This window comes from Cryptomeria japonica, unplaced genomic scaffold (genome assembly GCF_030272615.1).
Source record: "Cryptomeria japonica unplaced genomic scaffold, Sugi_1.0 HiC_scaffold_148, whole genome shotgun sequence".
Lineage (NCBI taxonomy): Eukaryota > Viridiplantae > Streptophyta > Pinopsida > Cupressales > Cupressaceae > Cryptomeria > Cryptomeria japonica.
The window spans coordinates 230,001-245,000 of record NW_026728970.1 but is presented as its reverse complement, the minus strand read 5'-3'; the positions used below and the strand labels follow the sequence as shown (position 1 = coordinate 245,000).

Below are 15,000 nucleotides of genomic sequence, written 5' to 3'. Positions count from 1 at the left end.
TCCGATGTGTGCTCCAAGGTGCGGCGTGCACGAAGTCGGACCCCGGTTTGCCCCGGGTGCGCACCTCGCGTGCACCTTGGTGCGCACACCTTGGCTGGGTTGCGCGCCCTGGTGGGCACCATGGTGCGCACCAAGGAGCGCTCCGAAGTGTGCTCCAAGGTGCGGCGTGCACGAAGTCGGAGCCCGGTTTGCCCCGGGTGCGCACCTCGCGTGCACCTTCGCCGCGGTGGGCACCATGGCGTGCACGAAGTCGGAGCCCGGTTTGCCCCGGGTGCGCACCTCGCGTGCACCTTCGCCGGGGTGGGCACCTTGGTGTGCAGACCTTGGCTGGGTTGCGCGCCCTGGTGGGCACCATGGTGCGCACCAAGGAGCGCTCCGAAGTGTGCTCCAAGGTGCGGCCTGCACGAAGTCGGAGCCCGGTTTGCCCCGGGTGTGCACCTCGGGTGGGCACCTTGGTGCGCATGCCTTGCCTGGGCTGCGCACCAGGGCGGGCTCAAGATGGCACCCGCGTTCCTTTTTTTTCACTATCTTTCAAAACGGAAATTTTAAAATCTCATTTTTTTTTGCCTTTTTCTGGAAATTAGTGAAGGCAGCGCATCAAAGGTGCGCACCTCGCTGCCCACCACGGTGCGCAACGCCGGTGGGCACCCGGGAGTGCTTCGAAGTGTGCTCCAAGGTGCTGCGTGCACGTTGTCGGAGCCCGGTTTGCCCCGGGTGCGCACCTCGCGTGCACCTTCGTCGGGGTGGGCACCTTGGCTGGGTTTGCCCCGGCTGCGCTCCGAAGCGGGGTTATTGGAGCGCCGCCTCTTTTTTTGTCGGAGCGTTTGGTGGGGTTTCTCGCATTGGCTCTTCCGAGGCCCGGTTGCCACCCTGGCGCGCACGAAGTCGGAAGTAGGGTTAATTGCCCGGGTGCGCACCTTTGCCAGGGTGGGCACCTTACCTGGGCTGCGCACCAGGGCGGGCTCAAGATGGCACGCGCGTTCCGTTTTTTTCACTATCTTTCAAAACGGAAATTTTAAAATCTCCTTTTTTTTTTGCCTTTTCTGGAAATTAGTGAAGGCAGCGCATCAAAGGTGCGCACCTCGCTGCCCACCTTGGTGTGCTCTGAGGTGCGCACCCGGGAGCGCTACGAAGTGTGCTCCAAGGTGCGGCGTGCACGTTGTCGGAGCCCGGTTTGCCCCGGGTGCGCACCTCGCCTGCACCTTGGCCGGGGTGGGCACCTTGGCTGGGTTTGCCCAGGGTGCGCTCCGAAGCGGGGTTACTGGAGCGCCCCCTCTTTTTTTGTCAGAGCGTTTGGTGGGGTTTCTCGCATTGGCTCTTCCCAGGCCCGGTTGTTGGGTGCGCTCCCACCCTGGCGCGCGCGAAGTTGGAAGTTGGGTTAATTGCCCGGGCGCGCACCTTCGCCAGGGTGGGCACCTTGGTGCGCACACCTTGGCTGGGCTGCGCACCAGGGCGGGCTCAAGATGGCACCAGCATTCCCTTTTTCTCACTATCTTTCAAAACGGAAATTTTAAAATCTCGTTTTTTTTTTGCCTTTTATGGAAATTAGTGAAGGCATCGCATCAAAGGTGCGCACCTCGCTGCCCACCTTGGTGTGCTCCGAGGTGCCCACCACGGTGCGCAACGCCGGTGCGAACCCGGGAGCGCCCCGATGTGTGCTCCAAGGTGCGGCGTGCACGAAGTCGGACCCCGGTTTGCCCCGGGTGCGCACCTCGCGTGCACCTTGGTGCGCACACCTTGGCTGGGTTGCGCGGCCTGGTGGGCACCATGGTGCGCACCAAGGAGCGCTCCGAAGTGTGCTCCAAGGTGCGGCGTGCACGAAGTCGGAGCCCGGTTTGCCCCGGGTACGCACCTCGCGTGCACCTTCGCCGGGGTGGGCACCTCGGCTGGGTTGCGCGCCCTGGTGCGCACCAAGGAGCGCTCCGAAGTGTGCTCCAAGGTGCGGCGTGCACGAAGTCGGAGCCCGGTTTGCCCCGGGTGCGCACCTTCGCCGCGGTGCGCACCATGGCGTGCACGAAGTCGGAGCCCGGTTTGCCCCGGGTGCGCACCTCGCGTGCACCTTCGGCGGGGTTGCGCGCCCTGGTGGGCACCATGGTGCGCACCAAGGAGCGCTCCGAAGTGTGCTCCAAGGTGCGGCGTGCACGAAGTCGGAGCCCGGTTTGCCCCGGGTGCGCACCTCGCGTGCACCTTCGGCGGGGTTGCGCGCCCTGGTGGGCACCATGGTGCGCACCAAGGAGCGCTCCGAAGTGTGCTCCAAGGTGCGGCGTGCACGAAGTCGGAGCCCGGTTTGCCCCGGGTGCGCACCTCGCGTGCACCTTCGCCGCGGTGGGCACCATGGCGTGCACGAAGTCGGAGCCCGGTTTGCCCCGGGTGCGCACCTCGCGTGCACCTTCGCCGGGGTGGGCACCTCGGCTGGGTTGCGCGCCCTGGTGCGCACCAAGGAGCGCTCCGAAGTGTGCTCCAAGGTGCGGCGTGCACGAAGTCGGAGTCCGGTTTGCCCCGGGTGCGCACCTCGCGTGCACCTTCGCCAGGGTGGGCACCTCGGTGCGCACACCTTCTCAATGTTTTCTTGCCTTTTCTGGAAATTGGTGAAGGCAGCGCATCAAAGGTGCGCACCTCGGTGTGCTCCGAGGTGCGAACCCGAGAGCGCTCCGAGGTGCCCACGAAGTCGAAAGTCGGGTTAATTGCATTGTTTTCCCCGGGTGCGCTCCGAGGTGCGCAACATCGGCGCGCACCAAGGAGGGCTCCGAAGTGTGCTCCAAGGTGCGCACGATGGCGTGCACCTCTGGTGCGCACGATTCGGAGCTCGGTTTGACCGGGGTGCGCACACCTTGGCTGGGTTGCGCACCTTTTGTGCGCTCCAAGGTGCGCACGAAGTCGGAGCTCGGTTTGCCCCGGGTGCGCACCTTCGCCAGGGTGCGCACCTTGATGCGCACGCCTTGGCTGGGCTGCGCACCTTGGTGGGCGCCATGGTGCGCACCTTTCGTGCGCTCCAAGGTGCGCACGAAGTCGGAGCTCGGTTTGCCCCGGGTGCGCACCTTGGTGGGCGCCATGGTGCACTCCGAGGTGCCCAAGATTGGTGCGCACCAAGGAGCGCTCCGAAGTGCGCTCCAAGGTGCGCGCGAAGTCGAAAGTTGGGTTAATTGTCCGGTTTGCCTCGGGTGCGCACCTTGCGTGCACCTTCGCCAGGGTGGGCGCCTTGGTGCGCACACCTTGGCTGGGCTGCGCACACCTTGGCACCCGCGTTTCCTTCATTTTAAATTTTTTTTTTTTACAATCTCTCAAGTGGGAAATTCTATAATCTCAACTTTTTTTGCCTTTTCAGGAAACTTTTGAATGGAGCGCATCATTGGTGCGCTCCGAAGTGTGCTCCAAAGCTCTCTCCAGCTGCGTGCACCTGCCCCGGCCGCGCACCCGGCCCCGCCCAGCTTCGCTCACCTGTCCCGGGCGTCTGGTGCGGAACCTTAGAGTAAGAAACATCACCGTGCACCTTGGCCAACGTGCGCGACTCGACCGAGCGCGCACTGGCCGAGGTGCACACCGATTTCACCTGGGTGCGCGCGCAGCACCTCGGGCGCACCGGGGTGCGCGCACAACGCCCGGGTTGCACCGTGGCCTGTGTGCTCGGGGCGCCTCGGGTGCGCGCTCGGTGTCGCCCCCCGCGCGCGCGGTAGTGCGGGCAGCGCACCCCGGCCCGGCCCGGCCCCGACGAGAACGCAAACGGGCAAAAGGTTTATTCAAATAGCATTGCGACGCCCGGCGAAAAACTAAAAAAGGGTGCAACACCGGGACTTCCCGGGAGGTCACCCATCCCAGTACTACTCCGGCCCAAGCGCGCTTAACTGCGGAGTTCTGATGGGATCCGGTGCACTAACGCTGGTATGATCGCACCCGTTATGAGCTTGTCGCAGTGTGTACTTAGCAAACCGCGACCCACGTGCGAATCCACCCCGGCCACCCACCCCCGTCGAGGTGCACACCCTCCCTCGCGAAGTGCGCCCCGTTCGCCAAGTGTGAGCCCTGCCCGGGTGCGCGCACCTTGCTAGGGCGTCGGGTGTGCACCCGGCCCGGCCTACGTGCGTGCACCTGGAGGGGGCGTCGTGTGCGTGCAGTGTCCCGTCTGCAACGCGGTGCCCACACACCACCTCGGGCGCAACGACCTGCGCTCACATGTGGGCCGAGTGCACCTTGGTGCATGTTCGGGGCGCCTCGGGTGCACGCTCGATCTTGCCCCGGTGCACCAAGGCGCTCGGTTTGCCCCGGGTGCGCACTTGGTGCAAGGTGGGCACCCAAAATAGGGATCAAGCACCAAAACACAAGTTTCGGGATGCAAAATGGGACCCAAGGACCACAAATGCGTTCCAAGACCCATGATGGGTCCACGAGAACAAAAATGTGTTCCGAGACTTAATAAACAAATATTGGGTTTTAGGAGAAGAAACATGCTCTGATGCCCAAAACGAGAATCGACCCCGAAAAGGCCACAGGCCAAAAGTGGGATGCGAGACAAAAAAAAATGGGACCCGAGGACCAAAATTGGGTTCCCAGGTCGAAGACAGGGCAACCGGACAAGAAACGACCTCTAAGGCTCGAAATGAGTCCCGACGACTAAAACTTGACAAGAAGCACCCATCAGGCACCCAACTCGACACCCATGGGATGCCGACCCACCCGGGCTTCCACCTAGCACACCTTGGCACCCACCCACCCTCGCACCCAACCTCGCACCCAACTTAGCACCTTTGAACCCACATTGGCACTCACCCTGACCCTGGCACCTTGGAACCCACATTGGCACTCACCTTGACCCTGGCACCCACCTTTGCACTCACCTTGGGACCCACCCTGGCTCCCACCTCGGCACCCACCCAGACACCCACCTTGGTTCCTTGGCACCCACCTTGGATCCTTGGCACCCACCCCGACACCCACCTTGGCACGCAACTTGGCTACTTGCCACCCACCTTGGCTCCTTGACGCCCACCCCGACAACCACCCCGTGACCTACCCTGGCTAGGGTTGGTGCACACCCACCCTGGTGCCCACCTTGGCACCCACCCTATGACCCACCTTGGCACGCACCTTAGTACCCACCCCGTTACCCACCCTAGGACCCACCCCGTGACCCACCTTGGCCAGGGTGGGTGCACCCACCCTGGTGCCCACCTTGGCACCCACCCATCCTAGCACCCAGCCTGTGACCGGGCTTGGAACCCAACCTTGCACCCGCACCCGTCTTGGCCAGTGTGGGTGCGCACCCATCCTGGCACCCACGTTGTGACACACCCTTTAACCCACGCACCCTAGCACCCACGTTGGCACCCACCTTGGAACCCAACCTAGCAACTTGGCACCCACCCCGTGACCCACCTTGGCATCCACCATAGCAGTCGCCGACTTGGCACCCACCTCGGCACCCACCTTGACACTTGTGGACCCACCTTGCCACTCACCCTAGCATCGACCCATCCTAGCACCCACCCTGGCACCTTTGCACCCTAGCACTCACCCATCCTAGCACCTAACCTGTGACCCACCTTGACACTCACCCTCGCACCCACCTTGGAACCCAACCTAGCACCCACCCACCCTGACACCAACCCTAGCACCTACCCACCCTTGCACCCACCCTGTGACCCATCTTGGCACCCACCCATCCTACCACTCAACCTATCACCCACCTTCTCACCCACCTTGGCATCCACCTTAGCACCCACCCACACTGGCACCTTGGCACCCACCTCGGGCAAGGTGGGTGCACACCCACCCTGGCACCCAATTTAGAACCCACCGAGCATGTTACCCACCTTGGCACCCACATTGCAGCCCACCCTAGTACCCACCCTATGACCCACATTGGCATCCACACCCTAGCACCCAGGCACCTCGACACCCGCCTTGACACCCACCCTAGCACTGAACCTGTGACCCACCTTGGAACTCACCCTAGAACCCACCCACCCTGTGAACCACCTTGGCATCCACCTTAGCACCCACCCACCTTGGCACCCACTCTAGCACTCACCCATCCTAACACCCAACTTGTTACCCACCTTGGCACCCGCCCTCGCGTCCACCTTGAAACCCACCCTAGCACCCACCCACGCAGGAGCCCACCTTGGCACCCAACCTAACACCCACGCATCCTGGCACCCAACTTGTGACCCACCTTGGAACCCACCCTAGTACCCACCTTTGAACCCACTATATCACCAACCCACCTTGGCACCCACCCTATGACCCTCTTTGGAATCCACCCTAGCACGCACCCACCCTGGCACCCACCATGGAGCGCACCCTAGCACCCACCCACCTCGGCACGCACCTCAACACCCACCTTGGTGTGCGCACTGCGCCAACCTCTCAAAGACCCTATGTGGTGCGCTCCAAAGTGTACACCTTTGGTGCGCTCCAAGGTGCGCACCTTTGGTGCACACCGAGGTGCACACCAAAGTGTGCACCGAGGTGAGCACCAAAGTGCACTCCAGGGTGCACACCAAGGCGTGCACCTTTGGTGCGGTCAATGCAAACGAATTCGGAAGTTGGGGTCGATGTCCTAATCGCTGCTGCAGACTACACGTATGAGAATCGGACAAATAGCTTTATATAGGGGAGGTGTTGCGTTTGATGGGTCGACTCCCCTGGTTGTGTGCACTGCACCAACTTCAAAGACCCTGTCTTGTTTAAGAAGTCAAAAGTTGGGGTGGATGTCCTAATCATTGCTGCAGTCTACGCATGTATGAGAATCAGACAAATAGCTTATATAGGGGAGGTGTTGCATTCGGTGGGTTGACTCCCCTGGTTGTGCGCACTGCGCCAACCTCAAAGACCCCGCATAGCAGAAGAAGTCGGAAGTCGGATTTTGGTGAGCACCAAGGCGTGCACCTTTGGTGCGGTCAACGCAGACGAATTCAGAAGTTGGGGTGGATGTCCTAATCGTTGTTGCAGGCTACACATGTATGAGAATCAGACAAATAGCTTATATAGGGGAGGTGTTGGGTTTGATGGGTCAACTCCCTTGGTTGTGCGCATTACGCCAACCTCAAAGACCTTGTTTTCGTTAAGAAGTCAAAAGTTGGGGTCAATGTCCTAATGGCTCCTGCAGGCTACACATGTATGAGAATCGGACAAATAGCTTATATAGGGGAGGTGTTGGGTTTGATGGGTCGACTCCCCTGGTTGTGCGCATTACGTCAACCTCAAAGACCTTGTTTTCGTTAAGAAGTCAAAAGTTGGGGTCGATGTCCTAATTGCTCCTGTAGACTACACATGTATGAGAATCAGACAAATAGCTTATATAGGGGAGGTGTTGGGTTTGATGGGTTGACTCCCCTAGTTGTTCGCATTACACCAACCTCAAAGACCTTGTTTTCGTTTAGAAGCCGAAAGTTGGGGTCGATGTCCTAATTGCTCCTGCAGGCTACGCATGTATGAGAATCAGACAAATAGCTTATATAGGGGAGGTGTTGGGTTTGATGGGTCGACTCCCCTGGTTGTGCGCATTGCGCCAACCTCAAAGACCCTGCATTGCGGATGAAGTCGAAAGTCAGAGTTTGGTGTGCTACAAGGTGTGGTCGAAGGTGCTCACCTAGGTGTGCACCTTTGGAGCACAGGAAAAGTGCCCTCCAAAAGTGCGCACCTTTGGAGTGCACAAAAGTGCCCTCCAAAAGTGCGCACCTTTGGAGCGCAGAAAAGTGCCCTCCAAAAAGTGCCCTCCAAAAGTGCGCACCTTTGGAGCGCAGAAAAGTGCCCTCCAAAAAGTGCCCTCCAAAAGTGCGCACCTTTGGAGCGCAGAAAAGTGCCCTCCAAAAAGTGCCCTCCAAAAGTGCGCACCTTTGGAGCGCAGAAAAGTGCCCTCCAAAAGTGCGCACCTTTGGAGCGCAGAAAAGTGCCCTCCAAAAAGTGCCCTCCAAAAGTGCGCACCTTTGGAGCGCAGAAAAGTGCCCTCCAAAAAGTGCCCTCCAAAAGTGCGCACCTTTGGAGCGCAGAAAAGTGCCCTCCAAAAAGTGCCCTCCAAAAGTGCGCACCTTTGGAGCGCAGAAAAGTGCCCTCCAAAAAGTGCCCTCCAAAAGTGCGCACCTTTGGAGCGCAGAAAAGTGCCCTCCAAAAAGTGCCCTCCAAAAGTGCGCACCTTTGGAGCGCAGAAAAGTGCCCTCCAAAAGTGCGCACCTTTGGAGCGCACAAAAGTGCCCTCCAAAAGTGCGCACTTTTGGTGCGCACCAAGGCGCTGGTTCGGTCGTTGCAGGCGAGTTCGGAAGTTGGGGTCGATGTCCTGAGCGGAGGTGCAAACTACACAGGTGTCGGAATCGGACAAATAGCTTATATAGGGGAGGTGTATGCTTCGATGGGTCGACTCCCCAGGTTGAGCGCACCGCGCCAACCTCAAAGACCCTACGGTATGGATGAAGTCGGAAGTTGGGTCCGATGACCAATTCGATTAGTAGGTATGCTCATGAGGTCGGAATTTGGGTCCGATGACCTGCCATGTGCAGGAAGGCGAATGTTGACACTGTGCGTTGCAAGGTGCACACCAAGGCGCTGGTGCGGTCTTTTTAGTCGAGTTCGGAAGTTGGGGTCGATGTCCTGATCGGAGGTGCAAGCTACACAGGTGTGGGAATCGGACAAATAGCTTATATAGGGGAGGTGTATGCTTCGTTGGGTCGACTCCCCGGGTTGAGCGCACCGCGCCAACCTCAAAGACCCTACGGTATGGATGAAGTCGGAAGTTGGGTCCGATGACCGATTCGATATGTAGGCATACTCGCGAGGTCGGAATTTGGGTCCGATGACCTGCCACGTGCAGGAAGGCGAATGTTGGCACTGTGCGTTGCAAGGTGCGCACCAAGGCGCTGGTTCGGTCGTTGGAGGCGAGTTCGGAAGTTGGGGTCGATGTCTTGATCGGAGGTGCAAACTACACAGGTGTGGGAATCGGACAAATAGCTTATATAGGGGAGGTGTATGCTTCGTTGGGTCGACTCCCCGGGTTGAGCGCACCGCGCCAACCTCAAAGACCCTACGGTATGGATGAAGTCGGAAGTTGGGTCCGATGACCGATTCGATATGTAGGCATACTCGCGAGGTCGGAATTTGGGTCCGATGACCTGCCATGTGCAGGAAGGCGAATGTTGGGACTGTGCGTCGCAAGGTGCGCACCAAGGCGCTGGTGCCGTCGTTGCAGTCGAGTTCGGAAGTTGGGGTCGATGTCCTGGTCAGAGGTGCAAACTACACAGGTGTGGGAATCGGACAAATAGCTTATATAGGGGAGGTGTATGCTTCGATGGGTCGACTCCCTGGGTTGAGCGCACCGCGCCAACCTCAAAGACCCTACAGTATGGATGAAGTCGGAAGTTGGGTCCGATGACCGATTCGATACGTAGGCATATTGGCGAGGTCTGAATTTGTGTCCGATGACCTGCCATGCGCAGGAAGGCGGAATTTGGGTCCGATGACCGAGTTGATGGCGTGCCATGCGCAGAAAGGCGGAATTTGGGTCCGATGACCGAGTTGATGTTGATGGCCCGCCATGCACAGGAAGGCGGAATTTGGGTCCGATGACCGATTTGAAGGCGTGCCATACGCAAAAAGGCGGAGTTTGGGTCCGATGACCGAGTTGATATTGATGGCCCGCCATGCGCAGGAAGGCGGAATTTGGGTCCGATGACCTGACATACGCATGGAGTCCGACTCGGGGGCCGATGTTCGATTCGATGACTTGCATTGTGGGTAAAGTCGGAAGTTGTGGTCTTTGACCCGATTCGATGACCAGACTTCGGCTGCTTGAGAATCGGACAAATAACTTATATAGGGGAGGTAGTGTTCTCGAGCATCCTCCCCCCGTGCCCGTTTATGTCGATTGATGCTGGTGCTCGACTGGTTGGAGCGCTCGGATGCAAAAATCTTGCACCAGGATTTATCGATTGTGATGGACACGGCAAGTCTCCTGATTGCTATGCAGGAGCTCATCGTGAATCTCTATGCGGCCTTGGTATGGACTCGACCTGCGGAATGGTTCGGCAATGGTAGTCGCTCCAACACGTCCTTGCAATGGCCACAGAGGTGATTCGACTAGAGCTCCAGTCTAGCTTTTGGGTTGCTTGGCGGACTGGTATAGCCGCGATCGAGTTCCGGCCATGAACGTTTTAGATAGCTCTTGGGCTTTCTGGGACGGAAGTCGGAAGTTTGGGCTGTTGTCCGATTTGATGACCATTCTTCGGATGTGTGAGAATCGGACAAATAACTTATATAGGGGACTGTGTTGTCTCACGCAGCCCCCTCCGTGCCCCTCTATCTCGACCGATGTTGGTGCTTGAAAGGGTTGGGATCGCTCGGATTTATAAACGTGCACCACCATTTGTCGAGTGTGAGGGACGCGGCAGGTCTCCTAAATGCTATGCGGGCGCTCTCTGAGAATCTCTATCCGGCCTCGACACAGACTAGTCTTGCTGAATGGTTTGGCACTGGTAGTCGATCCAACACGTCGTTGTTGTGGCCGCCTAGGCGATTCGATTCGAGCCCCCGTCTAGCTTTTGGGTTGCTTGGCGGATTTTGCCCTATCCGCAAGTGAGCTCGGTCCCTAAACGTTCGAGAAACCCGATTGCTATGCGCCGACTCTCTTTCTTGCGAGCCTCCATCTAGCTTTTGGGTCTCTACGGAACGGAAGTCGGAATCTGGGACCGTTGTTTGATTCGACGAGGCAGACTACGGTTGTGCGAGAATCGGACAAATAACTTATATAGGGGAGGTGTTGACTGGAGCATTCTCCCCCGTGCCCCTCTAACTCGACCAATGCTGGCGCTCGAACGGTGGTAGCGCTCGGATTTTCATTGAGCGCCAGCATTGGTCGATTTAGAGGGGCATGCGAGATTCCCGAATGCTATGCGAGGGCTCTAACGGAAATGTCTATTGGTTTCGGTATGGATGCAATTGCGAGTGGTTCGGCAAAGGTAGTCGTTCCGATGCGTCCATGTCGTGGCCAAATCGATAATTCGATTTGAGCCCTCGTATAGCATTTGGGTCTCTCGATGTGATTCCGCATTCCAGTCCCTTTGGGCACTGCTTGAGCCGCATCCCAGGGGGTTCCCTTCCCAATAATCTGCCTCGCAACCCGATTGCTATGCGGTGAGGCTCCTCGGCCGCCTCGGAACTATCTGTGTATCAGACGCATCGCGGGATAAGGGGTTGGCAACGGTAGTCGCCCCAAGCGCGTCCGATGCTTGGACCATTCCGAGGCGGCCCTGAAGCCTCTTCCGTCTAGCCGTTGGGTCCTTCTCGCCGCATCCCTCGCCTCGCACCCCGATTGCTATGCGGTGAGGCTCCTCGGCCGCCTCGGAACTATCTGTGTATCGGACGCGTCGCGGGATAAGGGGTTGTCACTGGTAGTCGCCCCAAGCGCGTCCGATGCTTGGACCATTCCGAGGCGGCCCTGAAGCCTCTTCCGTCTAGCCGTTGGGTCCTTCTCGCCGCATCCCTCGCCTCGCACCCCGATTGCTATGCGGTGAGGCTCCTCGGCCGCCTCGGAACTATCTGTGTATCGGACGCGTCGCGGGATAAGGGGTTGTCATTGGTAGTCGCCCCAAGCGCGTCCGATGCTTGGACCATTCCGAGGCGGCCCTGAAGCCTCTTCCGTCTAGCCGTTGGGTCCTTCTCGCCGCATCCCTCGCCTCGCACCCCGATTGCTATGCGGTGAGGCTCCTCGGCCGCCTTGGAACTATCTGTGTATCGGACGCGTCGCGGGATAAGGGGTTGTCACTGGTAGTCGCCCCAAGCGCGTCCGATGCTTAGACCATTCCGAGGCGGACCCGAAGCCTCTTCCGTCTAGCCGTTGGGTCCTTCTCGCCGCATCCTTCGCCTCGCACCCCGATTGCTATGCGGTGAGGCTCCTCGGCCGCCTCGGAACTATCTGTGTATCGGACGCGTCGCGGGATAAGGGGTTGTCACTGGTAGTCGCCCCAAGCGCGTCCGATGCTTGGACCATTCCGAGGCGGACCCGAAGCCTCTTCCGTCTAGCCGTTGGGTCCTTCTCGCCGCATCCCTCGCCTCGCACCCCGATTGCTATGCGGTGAGGCTCCTCGGCCGCCTTGGAACTATCTGTGTATCGGACGCGTCGCGGGATAAGGGGTTGTCACTGGTAGTCGCCCCAAGCGCGTCCGATGCTTGGACCATTCCGAGGCGGACCCGAAGCCTCTTCCGTCTAGCCGTTGGGTCCTTCTCGCCGCATCCCTCGCCTCGCACCCCGATTGCTATGCGGTGAGGCTCCTCGGCCGCCTTGGAACTATCTGTGTATCGGACGCGTCGCGGGATAAGGGGTTGTCACTGGTAGTCGCCCCAAGCGCGTCCGATGCTTGGACCATTCCGAGGCGGACCCGAAGCCTCTTCCGTCTAGCCGTTGGGTCCTTCTCGCCGCATCCCTCGCCTCGCACCCCGATTGCTATGCGGTGAGGCTCCTCGGCCGCCTTGGAACTATCTGTGTATCGGACGCGTCGCGGGATAAGGGGTTGTCACTGGTAGTCGCCCCAAGCGCGTCCGATGCTTGGACCATTCCGAGGCGGCCCCGAAGCCTCTTCCGTGTAGCCGTTGGGTCCTTCTCGCCGCATCCCTCGCCTCGCACCCCGATTGCTATGCGGTGAGGCTCCTCGGCCGCCTTGGAACTATCTGTGTATCGGACGCGTCGCGGGATAAGGGGTTGTCACTGGTAGTCGCCCCAAGCGCGTCCGATGCTTGGACCATTCCGAGGCGGCCCCGAAGCCTCTTCCGTGTAGCCGTTGGGTCCTTCTCGCCGCATCCCTCGCCTCGCACCCCGATTGCTATGCGGTGAGGCTCCTCGGCCGCCTTGGAACTATCTGTGTATCGGACGCGTCGCGGGATAAGGGGTTGTCACTGGTAGTCGCCCCAAGCGCGTCCGATGCTTGGACCATTCCGAGGCGGACCTGAAGCCTCTTCCCTCTAGCCGTTGGGGCTTTCTCGCCGCATCCCTCGCCTCGCACCCTGATTGCTATGCTGTGAGGCTCCTCGGCCGCCTTGGAACTATCTGTGTATCGGACGCATCGCGGGATAAGGGGTTGGCAGTGGTAGTCGCCCCAAGCGCATCCGATGCTTGGACCATTCCGAGGCGGCCCTGCAGCCTCTTCCGTCTAGCCGTTGGGGCCATCTCGCCGCATCCCCCACCTCGCACCACGATTGCTATGCGGTGAGGCTCCTTGGCCGCCTCGGAACTATCTGTGTATCGGACGCATCGCGGGATAAGGGGTTGTCACTGGTAGTCGCCCCAAGCGCGTCCGATGCTTGGACTATTCCGAGGCGGCCCTGCAGCCTCTTCCGTCTAGCCGTTGGGGCCATCTCGCTGCATCCCCCACCTCCTCGGCCGCCTCGGAACTATCTGTGTATCGGACGCATCGCGGGATAAGGGGTTGGCAGTGGTAGTCGCCCCAAGCGCGTCCGATGCTTGGACTATTCCGAGGCAGCCCTGCAGCCTCTTCCGTCTAGCCTTTGGGGCCATCTCGCCGCATCCCTCGCCTCGCACCCCGATTGCTATGCGGTGAGGCTCCTCGGCCGCCTGGGAACTATCTTCGTATCGGACGCATCGCGGGATAAGGGGTTGTCACTGGTAGTCGCCCCAAGCGCGTCCGATGCTTGGACTATTCCGAGGCGGCCCTGTGGCCTCTTCCGTCTAGCCGTTGGGGCCATCTCGCCGCATCCCCCACCTCGCACCCCGATTGCTATGCGGTGAGGCTCTTCGGCCGCCTTGGAACTATCTTCGTATCGGACGCATTGCGGGATAAGGGGTTGTCACTGGTAGTGGCCCCAAGCGCGTCCGATGCTTGGACTATTCCGAGGCGGCCCTGCAGCCTCTTCCGTCTAGCCGTTGGGGCCATCTCGCCGCATCCCCCACCTCGCACCCCGATTGCTATGCGGTGAGGCTCCTCGGCCGCCTTGGAACTATCTTCGTATCGGACGCATCGCGGGATAAGGGGTTGTCACTGGTAGTCGCCCCAAGCGCGTCCGATGCTTGGACTATTCCGACGCGGCCCTGTGGCCTCTTCCGTCTAGCCGTTGGGGCCATCTCGCCGCATCCCCCACCTCGCACCCCGATTGCTATGCGGTGAGGCTCCTCGGCCGCCTTGGAACCATCTTCGTATCGGACGCATCGCGGGATAGGGGGCTGTCACTGGTAGTCGCCCCAAGCGTGTCCGATGCTTGGACCATTCCTAGGCGGCCCTGAAGCCTCTTCCGTCTAGCCGTTGGGGCCTTCCCGCCCCATCCCTCGCCTCGCACCCCCGATTGCTATGCGGTGAGGCTCCTCGGCCGCCTTGGAACCATCTGTGTATCGGACGCATCGCGGGATAAGGGGTTGGCACTGGCAGTCGCCCCAAGCGCGTCCGATGCTTGGACCATTCCGAGGTGGCCCTGAAGCCTCTTCCGTCTAGCCGTTGGGGCCTTCCCGCCCCATCCCTCGCCTCGCACCCCGATTGATATGCGGTGAGGCTCCTCGGCCGCCTTGGAACTATCTGTGTATCGGATGCATCGCGGGATAAGGGGTTGGCACTGGTAGTCGTCCCAATCGCATCCGATGCTTGGACCATTCCGAGGCGGCCCTGCAGCCTCTTCCGTTTAGCCGTCGGGGCCTTCCCGCCGCATCCCTCGCCTCGCATCCCGATTCCTATGCGGTGAGTCTTCTCGGCCGCCGCGGAACTATACCTGTTATTGCTACTGCATCCTTCGGCTGGTAACCTCCTCTGCCGCCTTGGAACGTTCTCTTTGTCGGACGCGTCGCGGGATAAGGGGTTGGCACTGGTAGTCGCCCCAAGCGCGCCCGATGCATAGACCGCTCCGAGTCGACCTTGCTTTCAGCCTCTCACATGCATAGACCTCTCTGAGTCGACCCTGCAGCCTCTCACGTTTAGCCTTTGGAATCTCGCCTCACAACATGATTGCTATCCTTGATGCATCCCTTGCCTCGAGCCCTGATTGCTTTCTTGGCTGCATCCCTCCTCTCCTCACAGC

General features: G+C 60.0%; 1 non-coding gene across 1 annotated transcript; it reads right to left on the bottom strand.

The window, feature by feature from the left end:
- Positions 1 to 3,774: 3,774 nt before the first annotated feature.
- LOC131866484 (5S ribosomal RNA) lies at positions 3,775 to 3,893 on the bottom strand. The gene has a single exon (XR_009365090.1). It is a non-coding gene; the product is annotated as a 5S ribosomal RNA (ribosomal RNA).
- Positions 3,894 to 15,000: the final 11,107 nt, after the last annotated feature.